The 6,785-nt window shown below is 39.2% G+C and overlaps 1 pseudogene; it reads right to left on the reverse strand.

The window, feature by feature from the left end:
- Window positions 1–5,321: 5,321 nt before the first annotated feature.
- On the reverse strand, window positions 5,322–5,494 carry LOC128981292 (U1 spliceosomal RNA; annotated as a pseudogene).
- Between the last annotated feature and the right edge of the window lie 1,291 nt (window positions 5,495–6,785).

Raw genomic sequence — 6,785 nt, forward strand, 5'->3', positions numbered from 1 at the left:
GTATAGGATCTTCATATTTGTTATGTCATGACTTAAGGGTTAATCTGATCCTCAGATTTCCAAGATTTAAAGACTAGAATCACAGAATTGTTTAGGCTGGAAAAGACCTTTAAGATTATTGAGTCCAACCATTAACCTAACACTACCAAGCGTGCTGCTATACCATGTGCCTAAACATCATGTCTACACCTCCGGGGACTATGATCCAACCACTTCCCTGAGCAACCTGTTCCACGGCTTGACAACTCATTTGGTGAAGAAATTTTTCGTAATTTCCAACCTAAATCTCTCTTGGCACAACGTGAAGCTGTTTCCTCTTGTCCTGTAAGTTTCTGCTTGGGAGAACAAAGATGCTGCAATCTCCTTTTGGGTAGTTTTAAAGAGTGATAAAGTCTCCACTGAGTCTCATTTTCTCCAGACTAAACAAACCCAGTTCCCTCAGTCACTTGTTCTCTAGATCTTTCATCATCTTTGTTGCCCTTCTCTAGATCCACTCCAGCACATCAATGTTTTTCAGGTAGTGAAGGACTCAATGTCAAACAGTGCTCAAGGTGCAGTTCCAATTAAAGGGTGACAATCACCTTTCTAGTCCTACCAGACACACTTACTTCTGAAACAGGCAACAAAGGTTTATCTTTATTACAATATTGTGTTTCTGTTTTTTTTTTTTTTTAAGCAAAAATTGGTTAAACTATGTAATATGGCACAAAATGTAGAACTACTTTGTCTACAGTACTTTATATGCGGCCATATTCGAACACTTAAATATTTTTCTGTATGGCTGAGTTTGCAAGATTTTCCCTAAAAGGTTTCAGAGCTAGTAAAAATATTTGAGTAACTATTGTGCACTACCAAACAGATAAAAGCCAGACCTTTTAGCTAGAAGTAAGATAGGATCAGATTATAGGACATCTGCCATTTTTTGAGGATGACTTTTGTTTGTTAGCAAACAATGTTGAACTATAGATACAGATATAGATTAGATATAGAAATAGAGATGATATAGATAGACTCTGGGTCTTAGAAACAGCTCTGTGGTGATTCACATTAGATAACATTACATGAGGTTTTTTTCTATTCAGCTATTTCCCTTTAAAGATCACATTTAAAAATAATAACACTTTTTTAAATGACACAGGAGTTTTATGGCCCATCTGCATCCCAAAGTCACTGAGATCACTCCAGTCTCTATCTCTCTGTCTGTAAACACACTTAGACAATCCCAGGAAATCGTGTAATAGCTGATTAATCCACAAAATTTCCACTCAGCATTACGTTGTACTACGTCAATCAAATATTTCCCAAGATCATTAAAAAACTCATTACAGCCCCCAAAACTGTGAAATTTACTCCAGCAGGAAATATCCAACACATACAAATGTCTTAGGTGAAAACTCCCAAAGATTCTTGTCTCTAAAGCTCACACTCCTATACCTTTATACCTCCTTTGTGTATACCTAACATTGATGTACTCTCCTTATACCCATTTACTGACAAATCTGAATGAGTCTCAATGGTGTAAGAGCACCTCATACCTCATGCTTTACTGGCTTTCACATCATCTTAGGCATAATTGTCACACTTTGTTTACCAAGATCTAAGATTGTGTCAGTGAAGCTATCACAAGATTGATTTTGTGTTGTCAAAAAGAAAAAAAAATAATGCTTGAAGGGCTTAACAGTGTGGCCTTTAATTACAAGACTAATTGTACTTAATGGATCCACTCATGGGGGCTGTTGGAAGTAGGTCTGAACAGATTATGTATTGCCTCATATAAACCTGTATTTGCTTGGCATGCACCCACTAAGAGCAAGGCTGATTCACATGCCAGAGCAGATGCCACTAACACAGAGGGCTGTGAGTTTAGCCTGCCAGAAAGGATTCATTTTCACATTTAACCATTCGCTGCAGCAAGATACATGGGTACACACTGGCTTGTGACTGTTACAGCCCCATGCTATTTTACAGTGCATAGAATCTGTAATGGAAGAAATCATTCCACAATAAAAATTATTTAAGATGGCCTTACTTAGCCTGTATGCATCGTAGGGCATCAAATTATTTTACATGGTGCATAATGACTAGCTATTGATGTTCTCCACTCAGGCTTACCAAGTGAATGGAAAACTTCACCTATGCAAATGGAAGGTTCACCATGCCATGCAGTGTCTTGCCTTCACGGCTACTACTAGAGATTAAATAATGTCTAATGGCTACTTAGACTAATTCCAATGTTCTTACAAGTATTTCTTCTATACCTCTGGACATATATGTGTGTGTGCATACAAATCTTTACATGTAAGTACTAATGCTGGGATCACATCAGCATAGCATAAATATTTGTTTTGTCTGAAACGTCGCCTTAGTACTGGAATCCTTCTGATAATTGCAATTAACCATCATTTCACTATTCCAACGAGTAATACTTTTCAATAAATAAATAAATGGAGCTTTAGAAATCTTCATATTTCCTTCAAAGTTCAATTTTGTATTTTTTAATGGAAATGTGCCTGCTAAAAACAGTTCCACTCCTGTAGCCTAAATTAGAGGCTATTCTCTTGATGCTTTGGAAAATAATATCCAAGCCCCCCACCCCGTTCTTAGTGCTGATCAATTAATAGCTGCATTGGTGTCCCATCTTCAGTTGTATATGTGTCTGTGTAGATACAAACACTTTCTCCCACCTGAAATATAAAAATAAACTCAAATTCTCTTTCGAAGTTGTTAGACAAAAATTGTTCATAGAACTATAACCTTACTTATGCATATCATCAGAGTTCATGGTAAGTCTGACATTTAGTGAATTAATGAACTAAATAATTAAGTGACCTGGTAAGCGAATTGGTAAACCAGAACTATTAATCTTTTAATGAATTCTTTACTATCATTTAAATAATACATTTCTTGCATAATTTTAAAGGATTACAGTAAAGAAACATTAGAATAGAAAATCCATTATGTAAAGGAACGTTGCTTTTATAAATCTGCCATTATGTCTCTTTTTATTGAATTCATTTCTATTCAAGGTTTAGAAAAGTGGCAATTCCTGCACTGATGACTAACAGTCCCCAACATTTTAGCGGCAAGATTTTTTTCTTGCTAAGACAAAAATTCTAGGATCATTTACCACTTCAGACAAACCACTGCCTAAAGTGAGTAATTAGCATACAACTGTAGTTTAAGAAATCCCCTATTTGATGGTGTGCATCACACATGTTTCAGATTTGCAAAGCACTAGTAAGTTAACTAGGCACAGTAAATGGCGTTTCCGAATCAGTTCGTCTTGGAGATAAATTTTTTTTCTACATGTTGCTAGCTTTCACCTTTCTACCATCTCTGTACCACATCTCTCACTTTTTCTTGTTAGAGTATCCTGAACTCAAATACTCTCTTAAACTCCAATATATCAGTACTCTTCATATCTTGTCCTGAGTGGTAAGTGAATTTGTCTTCCTCCATTGGTAGGGGTTGGAAGGTACCTCTGGAGATCATCTAGTCCAAATCCCCTGCTAATGTAGGTACACCCAGATCAAGTTGCACAGGAATACACTAACAGAAAGGATCTTCCTCTATGTTAATATCCACAACAGAATTAGACATATCAGAGTGGAACTTCGGAAATACATGCTGCTGTAGGTACCATTTCTCCCATTCAGGAAACTGTTTTACAGACTTGAAGTACCTGTTCTTTTCTATTGTATCTCGATACCTGTATGTGCCAGAGGTAGCATAAAGTAGCATACAGTGCTTTTTTATTATTATTTTTTACTTTATCTGATTTGCTAAGATGGACAAAGATTTCAAGAGACTTGTAGAAACAGCTTTGACGTTTGTCCCCTTTTTAACACTGCCACACTGAAATCAGCCAGGTAAAACCAAGGTTACAAAACACTTCAAGCTGATATTGAAATGTCATAGGGTGATAAAAGTAATAAAGGAAATAATGAAATTAGCTTCTGACTAGGATCTATCTTTTGAAAAACTGTCTCCATAGCACATAAAAAATCAGAAGAGTCACTTGTTACAAAGAAAAAAATAGCACTTGGTGGCTCAAGAAAAAAAGAGTGAGGCTCTACACCGTTTCATACTAACAGTATGGCAGATACTAAAAGACAGTAATATATCTTTCACTGAAATTCAGTAAGTGGATCATTTCCACACAAAACCACTGTGAGCTGAGCAAGAGGAAGCCACGTGAGATATCTATAACATAATACAAAGACTTTATGTTCGGATCTTGCAAGCATTTCTAATTAAGTTTCCTTCATGAGTGCAAAGGAATGCACCAAAGATTGGCCAGGGCTGATCGTAGAATCATAGAATCAAGAAGGTTGGAAGAGACCTCAAAGATCATCGAGTCCAACCTGTCACCCTAAACCTCATGACTATCTAAACCATGTCACCAAGTGCCATGTCCAATCCCCTCTTGAACACCTCCAGGGATGGTGACTCCACCACCTCCCTGGGCAGCCCATTCCAATGGCCAACCACTCTCTCTGTGAAGAACTTTCTCCTCACCTCCAGCCTAAACCTCCCCTGGCGCAGCTTGAGACTGTGTCCTCTTGTTCTGGTGCTGGTTGCCTGGGAGAAGAGACCAAACCTCTCCTGGCTACGACCTCCCTTCAGGTAGTTGTAGACAGCAATGAGGCCTCCCCTGAGCCTCCTCTTCTCCAGGCTAAACAGTCCCAGCTCCCTCAGCCTCTCCTCATAGGGCTTGTGCTCAAGGCCTCTCACCAGCCTCGTTGCCCTTCTCTGGACATGCTCCAGCAATTCAACATCTTTCCTAAACTGAGGGGCCCAGAACTGGACACAGTACTCAAGGTGTGGCCTAACCAGTGCTGTGTACAGGGGTACAATGACCTCCCTGTTCCTGCTGGCCACACTATTCCTGATGCAGGCCAGGATGCCATTGGCTCTCTTAGCCAACTGGGCACACTGCTGGCTCATGTCCAGCTGCTGTCAGTCAGTACCCCCAGGTCCCTTTCTGTCTGGCTGCTCTCCAGCCACTCTGACCCCAGCCTGTAGCTCTACATGGGGTTGTTGTGGTCAAGGTGCAGCACCTGGCACTTGGATTTGTTGAATGCCATCCTGTTGCACTCTGTCTAGACGGTCAAGGTCCCTCTGCAGAGCCCTTCTACCTTCTAACAGATCAACACCTGCTCCCAGCTTGGTGTCATCTGCAGATTTACTGATGATGGACTCAATCCCCTCATCCAGATCATCAATAAAGATATTGAACAGGATGGGGCCCAGCACTGATCCCTGGGGGTCACCACTAGTGACAGGCTGCCAGCTGGATGTGGCACCATTCACCACCACTCTCTGGGCTCGGCCCTCCAGCCAGTTCCTAACCCAGCGCAGAGTGCTGCTGTCCAAGCCACAGGCTGACAGCTTGGCCAGGAGTTTGCTGCAGCACACCCAGAGTGCAAAGGATGAGCCTCGCCCTGGGAAAACCACCTGCTTGATCATGGTGTCTCCCCTGCCAGGTAAGTATACTTTTAAGATGTAAGATGTTTACTCTAACCAACTTTAATCTTTATAAATGGATCCAGGCAAACAACAGTAAACAAAAAGGGCAAGGCTACATGAATATATTAGTCTTACAGGAATATTTGAGAAATTAAATCCTAAAAATGAAACCCCACAGCCACAAAAATCTTACTAGTTGAAGTGAGTTTGACTTACTTTCAGAAGACTGGTGAAACATCTTTAGCAGAAAATCTAATTCTGTTGACCTCTGCTGCACCCACACAGTAGGGCATTTGCAGTTTATTATGCAGGCACAGCAACTGCAGCAGACAGTAACACCCACAAAAATATTTCTGAAATCACAGAGTACTATTCTATTTACACAGAACACTCTATCATCAGGGGAAAAAGCTACAAGAAAGCTAAAAGAAAATAAGAGGCAGTATGCTATTCTGCAAGTTGAGCCACTAACTGTAGCTGGTCAAAATTTTTCTATCAGACAAGACAAAAACATTCTAAGAAAATCCCATAATCTTAAGTTTTGAACATATTTCATTGTGAAGAGGGATGGGAAATATGCAGACAGAATTAGTGGGGCAAGGTAGAATAAGTTCCCATGAATATTTGGTATATAAGCGTGAACATTTGTGGTTCATTAACTTCTCTGAACTAATATTTGTGCAGAAATTTTCCTTGTGTTAAATCTCGGACAAGCTATTCAACTTCTCAGGTAGAATAGCATGCCTAGAACAAAATGTATAATTTGATAGAAAGATAGCCAAGGGCTGGAGGATTCAAGGGCTAGGGGAAATTGGAAACCAAATGAAAGGAACTAAGGAGTTGCATGAACAGGGGAACTAAGACAGACTACTTTCAAAAGAAAATGTGTTAGTTGACATTTTTTTACTTAATTATATTAAGGCTGTAGGATAAGCCAAGGCTGAATATCAAATAATCCATATGGGACAAAATAGCAAAATGACCTAACCGTTTCAAAAATGTACATTGGCATATGATCTCAAATAGAAAACAAAAACTGCACAGAGAAGAGAAATGTAACTGAAGATTGAACTGTCTTGCTTGCAATACAGTGCAAACTTCTGTTTTATAGAAGACCTTCATTTTTGGTAAAAGTTCTTTCCTTCTTTCCCATAGCTTAATTGTTAATTCTCTGATCTCTAATACAAATTAAGTTTAGTACTGAAACTATTTCTGCAGTAGAGAAATTGCCAGGATCTGTCTGCATGATTTTGCTGAAGATGTTGTACATTTTCAGAAATGCATTTAAATAGTTCAGTAGGTTTCTCATATGTGTA

The sequence above is a fragment of the Indicator indicator genome, chromosome 3 (genome assembly GCF_027791375.1).
Source record: "Indicator indicator isolate 239-I01 chromosome 3, UM_Iind_1.1, whole genome shotgun sequence".
Taxonomy (NCBI): domain Eukaryota; kingdom Metazoa; phylum Chordata; class Aves; order Piciformes; family Indicatoridae; genus Indicator; species Indicator indicator.